This window comes from Chelonia mydas, chromosome 15, assembly GCF_015237465.2.
Source record: "Chelonia mydas isolate rCheMyd1 chromosome 15, rCheMyd1.pri.v2, whole genome shotgun sequence".
NCBI lineage: Eukaryota > Metazoa > Chordata > Testudines > Cheloniidae > Chelonia > Chelonia mydas.
In genome coordinates, this window is record NC_057856.1 from 25,199,218 (window position 1) to 25,219,624 (window position 20,407).

At 42.5% G+C, this 20,407-nt stretch overlaps 1 protein-coding gene across 23 annotated transcripts in view; it reads left to right on the top strand.

Moving 5' to 3' along the window:
- Positions 1–20,407, top strand: part of PITPNM2 (phosphatidylinositol transfer protein membrane associated 2) — a 214,146-nt gene that overhangs the window by 31,635 nt on the left and 162,104 nt on the right. For 5 of the 23 annotated variants that reach the window (XM_037878644.2, XM_043529188.1, XM_043529194.1 and 2 more), the window contains exon 3: positions 4,229–4,329. The exons of the other annotated variants lie outside the window; for them this stretch is intronic. The gene's annotated coding sequence lies outside the window, so the exon portion shown is untranslated. The remainder of the gene's footprint in view (positions 1–4,228; positions 4,330–20,407) is intronic. 23 annotated transcript variants of the gene reach the window in all.

The following is a 20,407-nucleotide window of genomic DNA, read 5'->3' on the forward strand; positions in this document are numbered from 1 at the left end:
AGACTTATGTGGCATTTCTCTTGAATCCCTAGCCCATTCTTACATTCCTACACTTGACTTATCTGCCATCTTGAATCAATGATTACACCCCCTTCTTTCCTTGGATTCAAGTGGGAGTTAAAATTTGGCAGAAGGGTGTGGAGGCATAAGATAGATGTATTGTTTTATTCAATGGGGGCAGGGCTGGGGAGACATCTAAACTTCCTGGGAATCAGGGTGGTGCATCCTCACTGTGTGGGCAGTTGAGGTAACTTTAAAATTGACTGTACACCAGCCGTTTTACTGTGGATACAGAGCCCGGTGCTGTGAGTTGCTGAGGGCCGCTGGCTCCCACTCAAGTCCATAGGAGTAAAGGGCACTACTACGTCACGTGACTAAACTCCTGAAAGCATGAGTTGTGTTGGAACAAAATGAACAGACTGTTAATCCAGCGTTCTGATTGTACTGGAGGGGCCACCTGTAGTACAATGAACACTGAAGTGCTTGTGCTCTTCGTGCTGTCTTTAGCAGTTTTTATTCAAGGACAAAGACCTGTTCTCCAAACAGGATGCCAAGAAGTTCAGAAGGTGGGAAAGCAGGAAGCAGTAGTATGATGCAGGGTTACTACAGGCTGCATACAATCCTGGTTTAGATTTATGCTCGCTTTGTTTTGGTGGGATCTGTACTTCATTTCCTGGCGTACTCAGTGCATTACCCTTTGTCTCGCTAGACGGCTACACTTAACCCTAGGTCATCACCATGGCTGTGAGTAGAGATAAAGGCCAAGATGAAAAGCTTTTTGTCTGGATCGAGACTTGTCCCAAGTTCTGAGGTGTCTAGACCCAGGGTTTTGGTTTGGCCCCATCCCTAACTCTTATTGTACAAAGGATTATAAAAACAGGACCTTTACAGTTGGCATTAGACATAAATCTGTTTCCCTAAACATCTAGAAACACACTTTTAGCAAATATGTGATCATTGCGAAATGAGGATGGTGTTTGGGCATGTGACTGTGTCAGCAAATTTTATATAATGTAGGGAACTTATTCCACTTGATTGTGTTCTCAGAATCATTCCCTTTTTATAAATGGGGGAAAAAAATCCAAAACCCTCCATACCTATTTCCATAAGAGGTTCCCTCTGTCTCAATATTAACTAAATTATACCAATGAAAAAACATACCAGGTAGTATAAGCTGCAGTGCTTGGGACCCTTGCTGTAGAATGTAGCAGTACATCTTTTTTCATATATTTTTTTAAAAGTAGTCATATTCTAAGAGAAACAAGTCTCAGACATTTTTGCTAAACCTGCAGCCAACAGTGGCCTCAAGTCATGCGGTGCCCCACCTCACCAGGGACATGTTGAAATGCCAGCATGACATTTTCTGCTTTCTTGCCACTTGACTTGGGGGGTGAGTGGGTTCATGCCAGGCGAGAGCTGTGTAGGGGTTTGGGGTATTTGCCCCATAGGCCAGCCTGTCATAATTGCCCCCTCCTTCTGTTCAATGGAAAGCATCCAGCCAATAACCCTATATGTCCCTCCACAAATACCCACATCAGTTCTGGACATGCTACCTATTGACTTCCCTCGTCTGTGAAACACCCCCCCACATCCTCATCTGTTATAGAAGAGGGGATTGAGGCAGGTGAGTGGAAACATATAGCACACTGACTATTTGATTCTGCATCTTTGGATTGAAATGAACAGCTCTGCAGAACCTGCCAAATTTTCTTGAATCAGCCCTGATCCTAACATCTGTTGCATACAAATACAAAATCCTACTGAGGAGGGCTTGTTGAGAGCTAAGCTAAATCAAGTGGTAGTTTTGCCAATTAAGTTGACTTATACCTTCTATAAATAAGTCTTTACAAAAAAAAATATGTACTTTATTGTAGTGCATGGAAACTTTCAGATGGATTAATTTCTTTTTCGAGTGATGGCCCCTATCTGTATTCCACACGTGGGGGATGCATGTTCTCTGAACATTCGGAAGGCTTTGGCCTTCTATTTGCAAAGAGCAAAGGACAGTAGAAACATACCTAAATATTTGTTTCATAGCAGAGTGATCAAGAGGTCAACCTATATGGTGCAGAGACTTTCAAAATGGATCTTGGGTTGTATTACCTTTTGTTACCACCTAGTTCTCCACCCCACATCCCCCAAGAAAGAGCAAAGGCTCATTTCACCAGGAGGCAAGCTACTTCAGCTGCATCGCTGAGAGACATGCCTATAGTAGAGATAAGTAGGGCAGCTACTTGGAGCTCTTTGTGTACTTTCACGGGACAGTACGCCCTGGTACAATCGTCAGCTGTGGATACAGCTGTGGGGACAGCAATACTATGATCAGCCATCACTTCTGCATCCTTGCACCACCTGTTTGACTACTGCTCGTTAATCTCACGTGTGGAAGACACGTAAGGACCATCGCTCGAAGAAGAAATTAAGGTTACTTACCTGTATCTGGAGGTCCTTTAAGATGTATGGTTCCTATCTGTATTCCACTACGCACTCTCCATCCCTTCTGCTGGAGGTTCATTACACTGCAGTAAGAATGGGAAACTGGAGAGGCGTCAGCCTGCACCACCCTTTATGCCCTCGGTTGGGAGCATGGAAGAGCGATGGCGCATGTGTGGGCCAATACACATTGTTTGCAAGAATTCTGGACTGAAGAGCATAGTGCGCATGCGTATCCCACATGTGGAATACAGATTGAGACCATGCTGCTTGAAGAACCTGCAGTTACAGATGAGTAACCTCCATGTCCTGAGTGACCCATTAGTGTAGCTTCTAGTGACTTTAAAGATGTTGTTAATTTAATTCTTTCACTTCCATTAAAATTGTCTGCTGTTTTCACTCCAGCTTACAGTAGACATGCACTTAAAGTGGGGTGAGGAGGGGGAAGAGATACTAAAATGTTTGTATCCACTTACGTACAAAAGATTCTGAGAAAGAAACACACTACCCAGCTCTACCATAGCAACTGAAAGCTTGGTATCAAAGTACAAGCAGATTCATCAGGTGAGGTAAGATGGCGTCTTGTTCAGACAACATTTTGATGTTAATTTCATAATGTGGGAGAAGGGGAGGAAACATCTACGGAATGTTTAGTCAAAACATATGCTTTCAGCTAATACTTCTTCTAAGTAGCCCCTTACAGTTCAGTGAAATTGCCAGTGTTGGGTGTATGATCACATCTCCTCTACTCGTGTAGTAATGGCATGTCCTCCAGCCTTGGTGACTCTCTGTTGATAAGTGCTAAAATGTTACCCTTTTGAGTGTTATAGTGGTGTCCTGGTAGTGCCTATTTAAAGATAAGGTTAAAGAAAAGTTTTTATTATAACACTGTAAACATGGCTGAAGTTTGAAACTTGTCAGGGGCAGTGTCTTCATTATGATCTAGTACAGATATTCCAGCATCACGGTCCACAGAGCAGTTGCCAGTGGTTTGCAGAAGGCTGGCTGGTCACATGCTGCTGTCTCCAACTTGTTTTTACTTGCAGAACTGCATTAAAAGAAAAATACGTAGGCTATATGTTGTGTTGTATGCTAAGAGCTGCATTGCTCTCTCTCTCTCTCTCTCTCTCTCTCTCTCTCTACTTGGGTTATGAGAGAGATTCATCTGATCTAAGGCAACTGTTAGTACTGTAATACTAAGGTTTCCCCCCCCATCCCATCCTCTTCCCCTTTTTCTAAAAACATTTCTGTTTAATAGGTTGGGAGAAAATAACTAGTTCTATGAAATTTTGCTTTGTTACTTGAAAATAATCTTACTGATTTTAAACATATAAAATATTACAACTGGGTTTTTTATTAATGTTATGTTTTGTTGGTATAATTTAATTAATATGGAAATAGTAAAAGTCCTATGGAAATAAAATTACACTGATGTTAATGCCAGATAAATAAATCATGTTCAGTGCTATTACAATGAATACAAAATTATTTTTTAAATTCTTAATGGGACTATTAGAACAATAAATGTAGATCTAAAGAGACATGCTTATATGCTCTAAGCTTATGTTTATGGGTGTATAATTAAATGTTAGGTAATAACATGTTAGTCCTTGATCTTGGCTAATAACTAGATTTCGGCTGTAGCTGAGAGTGCCAAAATGTCTTTACTATAATAACTTCTCTCCACAGCCAGGTCTAGAGTTTTTAAAGCACCTGCATGTACCTTGTGCTGGCTCTGTGTAGTTTAATTAAATCCTAAAATAGCCCTGTAAATAGTATCGTCCCTGTCTTACAGATGGGGCATTGAGCAAGTGGGGTATTCTTTCAGTCTCCAGCCTCAGACCCTGGCCGAGTTGGTAAGAGAATCTTGGCTAAAGATGGATGAGGAAGGGTAAGGTGTGTATAGCTTCCTAATTCACTGTTTGCATTGTATATCCTATTTTGTGAGTAATCTGTTTCCACTGGTGGGAATCATATAATATCAGATAACTCATTAACTGTGAAAGTTTTATTTAACGTAAAAAGGTGTCAGTGGTTTTTACAGCTCTGTTACAGTATTTTATATGATTAAATTGTAATTTTGAACTAAGGATTTTTGGCATATAATTTTCAATAGTACTTGTAGTTTCAGGGATCAGAAATCCAGTTTCTAGCAGTAATGAAATGCTTGTTAAAATGCTCCTCTTGTGTGTGCCTTTGTTTAAATTATTAAATCATTGTGGTTGTGATTATAATAATACTGTTGTTTCATATCTTGGAAAAGGAAAAAATAATTTTATTTGGGCAGAATAATGCAGTTGGAACACACGTGCCTCTGAGTTCTTTGAGTTAAAGGCTAAAATGGTGCTGATAGTTGACAGAGATGCACAGTCCTGTTCTTTGATGATCTGCATAAATTCCACCACCATATAGTGGCAGCCTATTGGTTTTCCTCTAATTACTCATGAGTAAACACTAATGTTTTTATGATGTGGATACACTGGAACAATGCAGGATAAAAAAGCTTCCTTGTCAGGGGAGACAGTATTTCTAGTGTTTATATCTGGGGTTTTAGAGTGAGTAGAGACCTGGGCTCTGTTATGGGAACTAGCACTGACTTGCTATGTGACTGTGGGCAAGTTGCTTAACCTCCTTGTGCCTCAGTAGATCACTTGTAGAATGAGTGTCAATATCTATTTATGACATACTTTTTGTGAAGCTCTTTGAGATCCTCAGATGTAAATCTCTGTAGAAATGGAAAATGTTGTTTTATTTCTCTTTTGAAGGAGAGGGGAAATGTATGCAGAAACTCGGCCATTCCCTAGAGAATCTTAAAATCAAGGCTCCTGCACGTACTGTATCCAATGCTGAGTCAAATATAATTTTATACATTAAATATAAAGATCCAGTGTATGACCTTCTGCAAAATGCAAAGGTGTGTGTACCATTTGTGCTTTAAACACTGTGCACATCTTTGTCTTTCCTGTTTGCTGCTCATTGAACAAGTCCCTTGTGCCTTGTTGTTTTTGGCTCAGTAACGGATGGCTTAGTGGAACGTGCTGAAAGTGAAATTTCAATATAAAAAAGTGGTGTGCTTGTTTTTCACATAAAGGTCTTTCTATAATTCATTTAAAAAAACCCCAAACCTTCTTTCCACTATTTATTATCTCTGTTCTCGTGGCTCCCACAATCTGCTAGGCACTGTCTACATAATCACATAGTGCAGCCTTGAAATAGATGACTTCCCTCTCTGAAATATGTGCCTGAGGTGAGGAGGCAGAGAGATCAATTTCTTTCTCATCTAGGCTGAAGCATCTTGTGGGCTATAAACATCTCTTGCCAGCTCAGTGATATGGCTAGTTTGTAGACACAGGTATCTGGACAATGATGTGTTTTTCCCCTCTGTTTCAAAGCACGGTACATCTTGACTATTTATTTGGCAGTTGTCATTGCTGTCATTTGTTGGGCGAAATTTTTAAATTGCATCACATCCAGTTTCTCATTTCACTTCAATTGACTGTGAAGCCTTGGTAGGAGGCTGTTCAAAGACATGTGAAGCAATAAAAGTTCAGTGGAGCTAGCATGTGAGCAATGTTACTTGTGTGAGAAATAAGCCCACATATTTTGAAGGGCTCTAGAACTCTGCTCTGTCAATGGGATCCTATGCCTGTGAGGCCTTGTGAGCTGGTGTCATGATTTGTGCTACTGGACACACAGAGTTGAGGTTTGTAATAGATATGTTGTGTCCCTCTCTCTCAGTGCCATGGATTGGAATGCTAGGGGCTCAGTGTGATAAGTCCCTGGCAGAGTTCAAGGGACTAATGAGACTCTCAAGATGAGAGGCAGACTGGGCTGGAAGGACTCTTGGATTTCCTTGTCCTTCTTTCCCCCTCATTGTCTTCCTTGCCCTCTCTGAACCTGCACCTTTCCTTTGTATTCCCGTCCACTCCCTCCAGCCTGCTGGCAGGGTGAAACCTACACTGCTTGCACACTCTCTTGCCTCAGTCCGATCATCATCAACACTCCTTGCTCTGCCTGAAACAAATAGCCAGATTGCCGGTAAGGGAAGCAAGTAGTGTTGCTCTAAGTGGTGCTTGGCTCCCTGCAAGTGAGTGAGAGAAATGGACCTGGCAGGGAACAGCCTGAGCAATAGGGTTGCCAACAGTGCCATATTACAAGAGATGTCCCTTATTTAAATAAAAAATAGCCCATCCTGTGTTAAATCAGTACGGGACGCCTTTTATCCAGTATTTCAATGAGGGAAGTACTTCTGGTTGGCAACTTGACCTGGGGTACAGGGTTGCAATGCCAAACGCCACTCAGATTTTACCTGGCCATCCTTCCATCATCCCTATGTGGCCCATGGGTTTGTCCTGTATTTTTGAAATGCAGTGTTGGCAACCCTACTGAGCAGGTAGGAACTGTCAGAGATTGAGGGAATTAGAGACCACTCTCACTCTGAGGAACTCCCGGAGCAGGCGATTCTGAGGGAAAATACCTTGCATTGTTCAACAGCTGCCCCTCCAGTCAACTTAAAGGGACATCTTCTTAAACTTGTTTTGCCAGGAGTCTTTGGACCTACTATCGTTAAAAGTAACCTCTAAATCTCTCCATTTACTCTGTTTTTGGTAGAGCTTTGTGTTCAGTCATCGTCACTGTTTCCCTGCATGGTCAGTTAGCACAAGAGAAGATAACTGAAAAGACCCTTATGAACATTAACAGCGGAGAGAGAGCAGAAACACTTTCTTTTTGAATATGAGTCCCTGAATTTGTTTGTGTGCACTCTTTTGGAGAGCGTTGCTTTCAGGAGTGGTGTTGATGGGCTCAATTTGAGAATCCTGACTTAATTCCATCAGGGAAGGTCAGGAGCAATGAAATTTGGTATTGAGGTTGGGGAAGAATTTATAGTCATAACAACACTGGTAGATTCAAGTTATGCTGCCTCTTAGCTATAGCCCAGCCTAGAACTCTTTTCACTGTCAGGGCTCCTAGAGGTTTTATTGAGAAATTAAAATAAATTTTTTTTCCAAATGCTCCTTTTTGTCCTGCATGGCTGCTTCATATCCCTTTTGGGGTAAGTTCAACTGTGATCACATTTTGCAGAGCAGTAGGCTACAAAGGGAGGTTCAGAACCAATAAAACTCTACCCGTGCACTCCTAGGAAATAAAGTATGGATAAAGGGGAGAAATAATTAGGGAGCAGAAGGCACCTTCTGCTCTGCACAGTAAAGTGAGTTCATTTTACTCTTGTCATCTTTAATACTGCCTAGTATTATTTCTTTATATAACCAAGCACAGAAGCTGCTTCAGGGCAAGGGTTGAGAGTCTGGGAGTTGAGATGGTACCTTTGAAAATCTTCCTCTCTTTAGAAGTGGTTGGTCTACAGTCTGAAAAAGTTTGAGAACCACTGACTGTACCAAATTGTAAACCCTCTCCATGACTTAAAATTATTCTGCCTTGTGTTGGACACATTGGCAACCTGCTGTCCTATGTCCAGCACTAAAAGCCTATGAGTTGTTGATTCAGCAGGATGAATAATGGAGTTTTAGCACCGGCACCTCTTCTGATGGAAATAGGGGAGGAAGGCCATCTGTATTTTGCTCCCTCCTCCTGTAATTACAGCATGTTTGGGCTAGAGATGTATTGAACTACCCAGGCTGCAGAGGATGTTATGGATTCTCCATATTGCTAGTCCTAATCTTAGTTACATACGGCACAGTTCATGCCAATATTCACCCACTTGGATTTGCACTTCCAGTAGCAATCATCACACTGTGAATTTCACCTACGCACAGCTTGTCGTGCAGTTGAACCTGTGGTGTCGATTCATTTTTGCCACAGCATGGTGAGGGAAAGGAGGGAGAAGAAACGCACACAAATGAGATACTGGGACAAGCCTCTGAAAAGCGCTGCTTTGTGGTGCTTGTTGCAGCCCATCAGAGGTGGGTTGAGGAAAGAAAGGGGAAGAAATTCATTAACTCTATTTTTTTTCCTTCTACTTTGAGAAGCCCTGTGCATTTGGGAAAACCCTGCTGTATGTTCCACATTGGTGTGTGGGGGCTGTTTTGAGAATTCCCACTCTGGTTTGTCAAGTCAAGAGCTTGAGTAGATTCCAAAATGCACTTGACAATGGGGAAGCTCTACTGTCAAAACCTCTCCTCCATTTGCAATGAAACAAAGAAGCTCATGAATATCTTTTCCCCCCAGGTGGTTAAAAAACCCACCCTTCCAATTTCCCAGAGTTGTTCTTAGTATGTCATCTTCATTGTATTCAAAATGTGTTTGTACATCTTTCACATTGCCTATTGGAGCACTAAAAAACTTGTAGTTGTGGTTATAGCACATGATTTGGTTTTTATGATCTTATGGTCACAGGGTATTTTTATGGTCACAGGGTATTTTATGGTATTTTTATGGTCACAGGGTATTTTTATGGTCACAGGGTAGCTGGCTCCTGTAACTGAAGTAGGTCCAGCTCTCCTGTGCCAAAGCAGGTGCTCCTAGTTGGGCGAATTGAGGGGGTGGGGTTGCAGTTGCAGCTATAAAGGGTTTGAGGGAGTTCCCAATATTCCAGTGTAGGGTTGGCTTTGAGAAGGAACTGGCTGAGGGAGAGTGAAGCAGAAACAGGAAGCTGTTGGAAGCAGGACTTCGAGTCCCCTGGGAGGGGAGGCAGTGAAAGCTTGAGATGCAAAGTGTAAACTGAGAAACTGTTTGTTTTGGTTGGTGGTTTAAGTTTGGACCATAGAAACCTGCCTAAAAGAGACTCTGGTTGTGTCATTGAGGCCTCCGTAAGCTGATGAGAAGCCCTGTCATGTGACCCATAATGGATAATGCAGGCGCCTCAATCAGCTTCTGATTCCAGGGGAAAATGAGGATTGTTGGTGAAAGCCAAGAAAGGGACTTCAAGTTTCCCTTTGAGATTGACTGACCTCCACTTCATTTGAATGTTTAAGGATCATGGAGAAGGCCATCCGTATACTGGTGACAGTGCAGCAGAAGACAGCCACATTACAGTGGCAGCAGGAACAGCAGCAACAAAAACAGACTGTGCTCCGGTAGCTGTTGGACAGCCTGCAGAAGCAACAATAGGCAGAATTCGGCACTCAACAGTGGAGGCAAGAGGCCCACTTCCAACAATAGAAGTGGCTGCAGAAGCTTCTGGGCCAAGCGTTTCAGTGGAATGTGGTTGATGTTGGAGAGGGAAGCTCGGGCTGGCTGGTCCCCAGCCAGGCAAAGCTAGGGCCAGAAGATGACCCGGAGGCCTTCCTCCAAACCTTTGAGAGAGTGGCAAGTACTGGTAGGAATCAATTTGAGCAGCCCATGTAGCTCCGTTCCTGACTGGTGAGGCACAGGCAGCCTACTGAGCTGTAAGTGATGAACAGGAAGATTCCTATCCTGTGATGAAGGCTGCCATCTTAGATAGATTGGGAATGACTCTGAAGGTGCATATGCACCAGTGTTGGGTTGAACCCTTCCCGCATGGGACATGACCCTGGGTAGTAGCTCAAAAATTACAGGACCTCACAGCTTGGTGGCTATGCTCCCAAATCAGCTCAGAAGAGAAAATCATAGACCAAGTCATCCTGGAAAAGTTTTGAAGTACTACAGATGGGAGCCCAAAGATGGGTAAGATGATTTCAGCTTCCCAGGAGAAGATTATCAATCATTCAGTAGAACTGGAACAGCAATTAGCCTGGGTTAGGGTGGAGGCAGAGAGTGAGAATCAGCAGTGCTTACGCTAGAGCAGGAGTTGGCGAGGCTCCAGGGAGAGAAGGGGGGGCAGAGTATAGTGGAGACTTAGAGGCTGAAGCTAAGTGAGCGGGGTACAGTAGGGACCCAGACAGAGCTTCATCAGCGTGCTGGGAGCCAGGCCAGAGGCCAAGGGCAAAAACAATGGTCTTTTGCGGAAGGGGAAACAGGGATACCTGATTTATGGCTGCCGTCCTGAGGACTGGAGAGCTCCTGGAATGACTGGAGGCCACAGAATGTTAGCTACAAATCGTTGGACCAGAAAGAGAGAGAGCAGCTGGCTTCAGGATATCCAGCTGCTCAGGAAGAGAGAGGTTGCCTGATCCTGATGGTCAGTGAGCATGAGGGGGAAGTAGTGAGACTGCATGCAGAGACCTCAAAACCTCAGAGAGGATAAAATTCTATAGACAATCCCTGGTGAAGATATGAATTGTCCGATTGGTGTTAAGGCCTGTGGGGAACTTGGGGAATATGGAGACACGTATAAATAAATGTATATGTATGAGTTCACGTAGACACTTTGTGTTTTGGATTAGGGGTCAGAGCGGTCCAGATAGGGCTCCACAGGCCAGTGTAAATACCTGTATGTGAAAGAGACAGGCTTTTCTGAAGGGAGGTTCATGGCGGGGTATGTCACACAGTCGTTGGCCCCTATAACTGAACTAGGTCCAGCTCCCCTGTGGCAGAGCAGGTGGTCCCAGTTGGGCCAATTAAGGTGGGGCTGCACTTGTTGCTATAAGGGGTTCGAGGGAGTTCCAGTGAGAAGAAATTGGATGAGGGAGAGTGAACCAGAGAGAGACAGGAAGCTGCTGGAAGCAGGACTGCCAAGGTCCCTTGAGAGGGGCGGCAGCGAAAGCCTGAGATGCAAAGGGTGAGCTGAGGAACTGTTTTATGGTTATGTTTGGTTAATAAAAACATGCCTAAAAGAGACTGTGGCTTGAGGCTTTGGCAAGCTATTGAGAAGCCCTGCCATGTGACATGGACTATGTGAGATTATATGTATTGACAGAAGTGTCTAGGGGGAGCTGTCAAAATACTAAGGAAGGAATGAATGCATATAATGTTGTAATCTGCTCTTGATCAATATGTTATAGCATATTTATCAAGTCAGGGCGAAGCCTTAATTACTGATATGAAGCCGTTAGGGTCTGCAGCAGTGGTTTGAGCTCTTATTGAAGTTGTGCTTATATTTCTGAAGATTTAAGCACATAGAAGACTTTCTAGGTTGGTTTTATAGGCTAATCCCTTGCTTTTGTTCTCTCTCCTTTTAAACTGTAAAAAGGTGACAATAGGTACTCGGATATTACAATGATGAGCACCATGGAAATGCCTACAAATACATAAAAATAACCGGTTCACAAAGTGTAGACGACTTCCATGGCTAGGCTTTTTCCAGAAGGGGAAACAATACTTTTGTTCCACAAATGATTCTTATCCTGTCTATCTTCTGATGTGAGATTCCTGGATGCACGTTTCTATGGAAGTGTAATGCATTATTAAGCATCATCTGCTGTCAATATCACAATACTCTGTAGGATATTGGCATCTTACTTAATAAAACAAAAGTGAACAAACCCTGGAAAACGTACGTATGAGGTGGTAAATCAGAGGATTGTACGAGAAAGCTTGTGTGATGGTATCATTGCTTAAACCTAAAATAAATGCTGTGCTGCTCTGTTTAACGCAGTATTTCTCCCCGCAACAAGAAGGCTAAATGTGACCTTCACTGCTGTCGGGCAGGATAAAATGTACATCATTTGTTCATGTTTTCAAGCAGGCAGCTTCTGTAAACAATTCCAAACATGACATGAGAGGAGTGGTCAGTGGAAGCCTTAGTCTGGACCAGTGCCCTGCAATTCCATCTGCAGTGTTTTTGATTCAAATTGGCTACAGCTTGTCTTCAATTTAATCTTTGGACTCTTGGTCACCTCCGTCAAAATCAGTGCTCTGCTCTGTTGCCATTTATGCTCCCCAGCACAAACAAACAAACAAACACACACACACACACACACACACACACACACACACACACACACACACATTTGCAATAAGCTTTGAGTTGCCTAAATGCAGTGAGTATGTGCCTCATGCTGAGAGATGCTAAGCACCCACAATTCCCAGCTCTGAAGTAAATGAGTTGCAGGCTTCTTGCTGTAAGCTCTCCGGGGCTGAGACTGTGCAGTGTGGTGGGTCCAACCTTTTCAGCCTGTGGGTCTCACACATTATTTCAAGCTGCATTCAGTATGTTGGAGGAAGACTCTCCTTTGCCATGATGCTAACAAAAAGAACTTGACCATGGTTAGGTTCCTGGTGTGCAGAGGTCACTGCCTGTCGTGCTGACATGCTCTCATAATTTCCTTACACTGCCCCATCTGCCTGTGTCAATCCGTTGTCTCTTATCTTATACTTGATTGCAAACTCTTTGGGGGAGGGATCATCTTTTTGTTCTGTGTTTGTACAGCACCTAGCACAACTGGGGCTCTTGGGCACGATGATAATACAAATAATTATAATAGTTGGTCTGCCCTTCTGTGTCAGTCAGTGGGAAACTTAAATCTCTATGGCAGGTTCTAAGATTTATTATTGTATAAAAGGTCTGTTTTCTCAGATTATCGTCCAGTTGTCCATTTCAGTCATTTTACGTCTGTTTTAAGGCTGTTTTTTCTGACTTCTGGCATGATAAGTTGGTTTTGGTGGTGGAAAATATTATTGCCTAAGCTCCATAGGGTAATAATTCACAGTATGGAGGTCGAAGGATTACTTGATGTCTTTGGGTGGCTGTAGTAATGATACATCTGGTATATTTTCTCAAGTTTTCTCTCCCTGAACTACCCTTTCCAGAGCAGAAAAGAGCTAATTAGTTGTGAGGTTCACGTGACAGCAAATGTGTAAGGCTCCTGAATGATGCAGCAGCTAGTGAGCATTCAGAACAATTTCCCTTAGATGTTAACAAGAAGCTGTCCATGAAATCTTCCAGACACAGTGCTGCTGCATTTTTCATTATTTATCAAAAGGTAAAACTTCTCTGTTTGATGTTCACCCTAATAAACTGCTGTGTGTTAGATGGCTTTTTAAAAAACATGTATACATTATTACACATAGAGCACTGTTTCTTTCCTGGATGACAACACTGCCTGCTTAAACCCTGTCACTGCTGTTCATAAAAAGAATTGTTAAGTATACTGTCCAGAGTAGAATATCTGACCCTGAATAGTTTTAGAATTACTGTTGATGTTTAATAGCTTAAATTAATACAAATTATCTATTTTTATGAGTGGGTAATTTGTGAGTGGGTAATTTGGCCCAGTAAATTGTTTACAGGTGTAAATCTGTAAATATCTAAGAGACATAAAAGAAAGCGCCAAGGAGCTGTTTGAAGAATCCATAGAAATTTTAAAGATGGGAAAGGCATTTTATATTTACTCTTCATTCATCCTCCTGCCAAGACAGAATTGGTTTCTTCAATAGATTCTCCAGTACTTGTTCCAGTCCAGCTTTAAATGACCTAAGGAATGGATGGGGCTTCTGTCACTTCACTTAGGGACTGTTTCACTACGTGAAATCTTATTGCCAATATGTTTTCCCTGATGTTACTCATAAATTTACTTTTGCTTTAATTTATTCCAGGCACTTCCAGCTGTATATTGACATTGAGCTATCCTGAATCATCTTCCTTGGTGTTTTCACCCTGCAATAGGGTGACCAGACAGCAAGTGTGAAAAATTGGGATGGGGGGGTAATAGGAGCCTATATAAGAAAAAGACCCAAAAAATCAGGACATCTGGTCACCCTATCCTGCAAATGCTTGCAGATTGATACCTCCATCTTAGTTACTGCGTAGTTAAGCTATACTCTTTCCATACACAGTGATTTTCCCTTTCCCCCTTAATTGTTTTTTTTCTATGATGCTGAGGCTGGGATTTTCAGGGTGAGTGACTGAGGGAAATTGGGCACCCAACTCTCATTGACTTTGCAGGATCGGGGCCTTATTTTGGGCAAGCACCTCCTTGAGGCAACTATATTATTACTGTCTGTGGGTTGGTTCCTGTCTCCCTTAGGCCCCCTTGACAATTCTCTACAATGCATTGTGTCCTCTTGGGTTCTTACCAGTGCTGGAGAGAGAGACCCTCACCTCTTAGATCTATAGTTTGCCTCTGTATGCCTCTGAGTATTCTACTCAGAATCACTGGGGATTTTTTGTTGTCATATCACAATGCAAATTGATATCTAATTTACTGTCGACTGCTATCCCCAGGTCTCCTGGATTATCTTTTCCCCAATGTATTTGCTTGCATTTTTCCAAGCTGAAAGTCACATTTTGTTATTTTAGCCCTGTATTTCTAAACTCTCTACAGAAGTACTTTATCTTCTTTTGTGTGTGTGTGTGTGTGTGTGTGTGTTTTCTTGATCCTCTGTGGTCTTCAAAACATCATCTGATTTCATATCATCATCTGTGAATGGTATTAACGTGCTGATTACAGTTTCTCTTCCAGATCATTAATAACCATGTTAAATGAAGCTGTGCTTAATACCAAGCCCTGTGCTTTATCAGCCCTGTATTGTTTAAAAGAAATTCCACATAACATATGTCACCAAGAATGTCTGATGGTGCCTTGTGAATGATTATGCTGCATAATACGGTATCCTGTAGGGTAAGGTATGATAAAACTAGGTTAAAATGTGTTAGCATAGAAATCTGAAAACAGTGAGAAAGCCCTAGAATGAGTTGAGGGCCCACATAAATCAGGATCCCTTTCTGGTTCCGTTGCTGCAGGACAGGGTGAGTGGGTAGGGGCCTCCATGTCTCAGAGCCTTCCTTGTGGGCCAGACAGAGAGCAGGTTTACTTTGCTAGACCTGAAGATCTAGGAAGAGTTCATCTGTATGCCCTGTTGAGAGGTGGGTGGGAATGATCTGTGAGTATAGTAATAGGAGAGAACCTAACATGCATTACTCTTTACCTGAGCAGATGTTTTGGGGAGTGGGAATTATAGCTTTGGAGGAAGTTGCCCGCTCTAATGTGTGATGTGGATTGGGTTCCAGTTTGATGTCTGGCTGGGATCCTCCTTGGCACTGGCCCACCTGAACAACTGAATGAAAATCCATTTCAGGTAAACGTCAAGACTGGAGGAATTTATGCTTAATGGACTAAAATCTGCTCTGAGTGACATTGGTGTTGGTCTGGAGTAACTGCAGTGGCTTCACTGTGGTTACTCTGGTTTTACTCTAGCAAATGTGAGAGCAGAATTAGATCTAGTGGGTGTTGCACAGTACATCCCTTTCACATCCTGGAAAATTTTAACTCTTGAGGATGGTTGGGCCTTTCTACATTTGTGTTGATATGTTTTCATTTAAAAGGGCTCTGGTGGCTAGGTTTTAATACTAGAATTTGGGAGATGGAGGGCTGGGGAGAGTATATTACAAACATGTATTATTAGAAATATGTTAAGTAAACTATTAAAACAGTTTTCATTAACTGCTTCTAGTATTCAAACCTCCAGTTGCAGTTCATTGATCTAGGTACTCAGTCATTTACTAGTGCATGAGAATCAGACTGTGAAATTGATCTGTTTTTTCATTGTCAGAACGGAGTGAAAAGCCAAAAGTAAGTGGCACAAATGGTGAAAAGTGAGCTAGACTTTTAAAAGCCTTTCAGCTTTGTTACAGATACTACAGTACTAGAAACATGGGGAAGGATGTTTGCTTTAAAAATAAACCTGATTTATTTTATCATGACAGTGCTCTTTTAAATTCTCTTTGCTTTTGTAACACTTATAACTTTTTCCTTTTTCCTGTGCTTTCCTCTTTGGCATAGATTTGCACAGTGTGTGTTGTTCCATCTTGTTACGTTGTGCTGCTTCTTGCAGCCTAATGTCTTCACAGACTTATGTTGACAGTGATTTTTTGACATCACTCTGTTGCTGTCTTATATTTTGCAGTCTCTCCTGCTTGCTTTTCCCTTTCTTCACAGCATAACACTGTTTCCATTAGCTTTGCATTGACATTATCATGAAGCGGCTATCATTCAAACAAATGGAGAATTCCTATTAACATGAGAAAGTTAAGAGAATTGCTGCATGAGGATCACCACAGCATTGGTTTTATTAAGATGAATGGAAAAGCTTTGCAAGGAGAGAGGAAGTACTGGTGTCTTGAGGGCATGATGTTTGGAAATGACAACTCTCCCACCTGAGGAGACTTGGTTTGAGGGTGCTACGTCTTCCCCTTTCTGATTATATAGGCCAGATATTTTCCACTGCTGCATGATGTGAAGGGGAGAGGAAAGGTACGTTAGCGAGGTAGAAGTGTTCTGATAGGAGTGTGCGGCGGGGGAGTTTGCAGCATTTACTCTTTTCCTAGCCCCCACCTCAGAGCCCTGAAGAATCTTTCTTGGCTAGCACTGTGTAAGATTGGGTTGGAGATGGAGAGTCCATGCAGTGCGTGAGCTGCTCCAATGGTGTAGCTAATAGGGAGACAGGGGTAAGTGGGAGGGGCAGTCTTCCCCCTGATGTCCTTTAGTGGTGCCATATCAAGCCCATAGGTATAATTGAAGGTGGCATCACCATGAAACCCATCAACGCCCTGGCTCTGTATCTGCTCAAAACCTGGGCTCCACTACTGAAGCTCCCTCAAGCGCTAATAGAAAGTGGGATTCACCCCTTCTGTAATTTCTTCACCATGCGGGGGGGGGGGGGAGGGGAGAGGGTTGGGGCATAGCCATGGGTGAGACCTATTAGCAGCGTAACTCTTCAGGGATACGCTGCCTAGCAGGATGGGGGGGATGGACACCCCAGGGAACAATGGAGGATGCCTCTTGTGAGACTGGAGCTAGATTTCCCCACGGGTCCTTGACGTCCCCGCAGTGTGCAGCGACAGTCCAAAAAAAAAAGCAAACAGGATGTTAGGGATCATTAAAAAAGGGATAGAGAGTAAGATGGAGAATATCTTATTGCCCTTATATAAATCCATGGTACGCCCACATCTTGAATACTGCGTATAGATGTGGTCTCCTCATCTCAAAAAAAGATATACTGGCATTAGAAAAGGTTCAGAGGAGGGCAACTAAAATGATTAGGGGTTTGGGAACGGGTCCTATATGAGGAGAGATTAAAGAGGCTAGGACTTTTCAGCTTGGAAAAGAGGAGACTAAGGGGGGATATGATTAGTGTGGAGAAAGTGAATAAGGAAAGGTTATTTACTTGTTCCCATAATATAAGAACTAGGGGCCACCAAATGAAATTAATGGGCAGCAGATTTAAAACAAATAAAAGGAAGTTCTTCTTCACCCAGCGCACAGTCAGCCTGTGGAACTCCTTGCCTGAGGAGGTTGTGAAGGCTAGGACTATAACAGGGTTTAAAAGAGAACTAGATAAATTCATGGAGGTTAAGTCCATTAATGGCTATTAGCCAGGATGAGTAAGGAATCGTGTCCCTAGCCTCTGTTTGTCAGAGGGTGGAGATGGATGGCAGGAGAGAGATCACTTGATCATTACCTGTTAGGTTCACTCCCTCGGGGGCACCTGGCATTGGCCACTGTCAGCAGACAGGATACTGGGCTGGATGGACCGTTGGTTTGACCCAGTATGGCCATTCTTATTCTTATGTTCTCTGAAGTTCCTGGCCCAGGCTCCTTTCACAATCAGTAAATCTATCCCCCAGTGAGAGATGGGGAAATGCTGCAGAGTTTTCTGGCTGCTTTTGCCCTCTTCTTTGTGTCTTTCTGATGCACGCAGCATTTGGGCCTCTGACTGTGAGATGATCCCACTGTTATTCTGCAGATGTCTTTGCACTAAGTAACCCAACAGCATAAGGAACCTGAGAGAGACACCAGGGAAAACTTTTTGCCTCCCAAGACCTGAGTTTGGGGCTCTGTGACTTTACCTACAACAGTAGATCGTATCACACAAAACTGAGAGCAGAAGCTGCACTCTCTGGAACTTCTTTGCCTACTTTCCAAACGCACTCTCCTCCTTGTTTGCAAGCAACCTCTGTTGGTTTTGATGGAAGTTATGAGTGCTCAGCACTTCTAAGAATTGGGGACCAAAGTGTCTCAATTTGGGCACCCAAAATAAATGGGCACTTCTAAAAATGTTGGCGATAGTTATTCCTCAGTCGGCTCTTGAGATATAAACACGCTGTTCAGCCCTGCACAAGGGAAAACAAAATGTATATTTGGACTCCCAGTTGCTTTATATGTGTGAGTGCATGTTCATTTTATTTAAGGAGTTGGTACATAATCCGTTTTAAAATTAACTAACTGTCTGTTGACTTGTCACCCTGTGAATGAAAGCACATTGCTTGTAATTTGTTTGACATTATTCTGTCCTGTTGTCAGACTTCTAATTACATTTAGAACATAACCCAGATGTTTGTCTTTCTCTCTCTCTTTTTTTCCCCTTTTAATTTTAAAACATGGAGGGAAACAATTATCCAATGAACCTGTGGAAGTCTGTTTGATCTTGTAAAACTTGTTTACTTAATTGCTGTGTGGTCATCTGCAAGTGGATTTGAGATGCAAAGTTCATGTCAGGATCTGGACCCGTCTTTTGAAAAGGGACTAGTGGATGCTTTGCTTGGGTGCCCAACCTGAGATGCCTTAGAGGCAAAATGTGAACACTTGCCCTTCTGAACATGAGGCCCTTTTAAAATGTCTCCATTTGGGTCCCCTAAATCACTAGTATTGTTTCAAAGCTTAGACCCTAAAGTGGAACTTCCCTGCCGTTTGGGGTATTTGAACCAACCTCTAAATGTATCATGCAGACCTATATTAAGCATCTGTCTTTAGCCATTGCTCTAAAAAGATGAGGTGGGGAGTGAGAGGAGAAAGAAAAGGAAGTTGCTTGTGCTTTACAATGTTTGTATCTAAATAGTGATAAAGAGATTTAGAAAGGTTGCCCCCTCAGGAGGAAAGCCATGTTTGCAAGTGGGTGATCTTTTATAAATCAGGAGTAGGATTGGCTTTCCTCTGAATAACAGCATGATATACCCTGCCGGCTTGGCTTTGTGAGGGTTTGGCTGGGAGAACTCAAGCCATTTCCCATGTGCTGGAGTGGGAAGTTTACCTCTCAGAATCTCTTTGCAACTTGTGTTTCTTAGTGACTCCCTACACACTCTTAGACAAAATTTTCAGTAGCACGTAAAGGACATCAGCTTAAGTCTCTCTTTTTTCAAAAACACCTAAGCCACTTCGGCACTCTTGAATATTTTACCCTAGCTCTAGCTAGTCCAGTAGTGGAGTAAGAAAGTCCTGTGTAGGCTGATAGGTGAATACCTGTCCCAGCTATAGTAACCCAATTCAGCTGATCCAATTTTGTAAGGAGATTAGGTGCTCGGTAGCTGTTTTTAGTGCTTGGTGACTTCACTCCTTTTGAAGAGCTTTAGTTCCCTCAAGGTCTCCTGAGATCCAACTTTTTGTGTGTGTGCGCTGATCTCCATCTTTCTAAGCACCCAAATCTGCAACACTAGCATCAAATTTAACACTGTCTTCTCGAGAGAAAATATTCTGATCTGGCTGGCTCCAGCAGGGGGACTGATTTCTCAGTTCTACAAGGCTTCGATCAAAACTGAGATTGTGGTGGAGGAGATGGCAAAAGTTTGAGGAGGTCTCAGTGGGTTGTTGTAGAGAAGGACACCTGGGGAAGAAGAAGAAAGGGAACAAAACATACTTTTAATACAACTGATGTTTGAGAGACTTAACACAAAATAATTCCTAGGCTTTTTATTTCCCTGCCACAAAGAAATATTTCCTGATGATTAGCCTGAAAGTTTTAAAGGTATGACAGGCCACTCAAACTGGACCTCACGAGTGATTCTGTCCCTTTGGTGGAGGTGATTTTGTTTGTCATTCTGTTTTAGCGTTGTGGTGCCTTTTGATCCTCTGCCTTTGTTACTTAAGGACTTGACATCCTGGCTGTAGAATGACCAGAGAGAAGTGATGAGGGGTTATTTGAGGTTCCTTCCCTGCTCTCCTGTCTGCTCTTCTGAGCATTTGTTTTATTATCAAAGGGAAAAGCTTTGTCTCTTAATTCTTGTGTGTTAGTTTCTGTAACTGATAATTCACCAACAAAATAAATACCATAAATGTTAACTTCATCTGGCCTGTTCATACATATTCTTGAATCTATAACAGTATTTTATGCATACATAAAGAAATGTTTTTTTCACCCGGAAGAGACGTTACTGAGTCCATATGAGGACCAATATGAAAATTCAGAGCATATCTTTTTAACAAAAGATGTAATTTAAAAA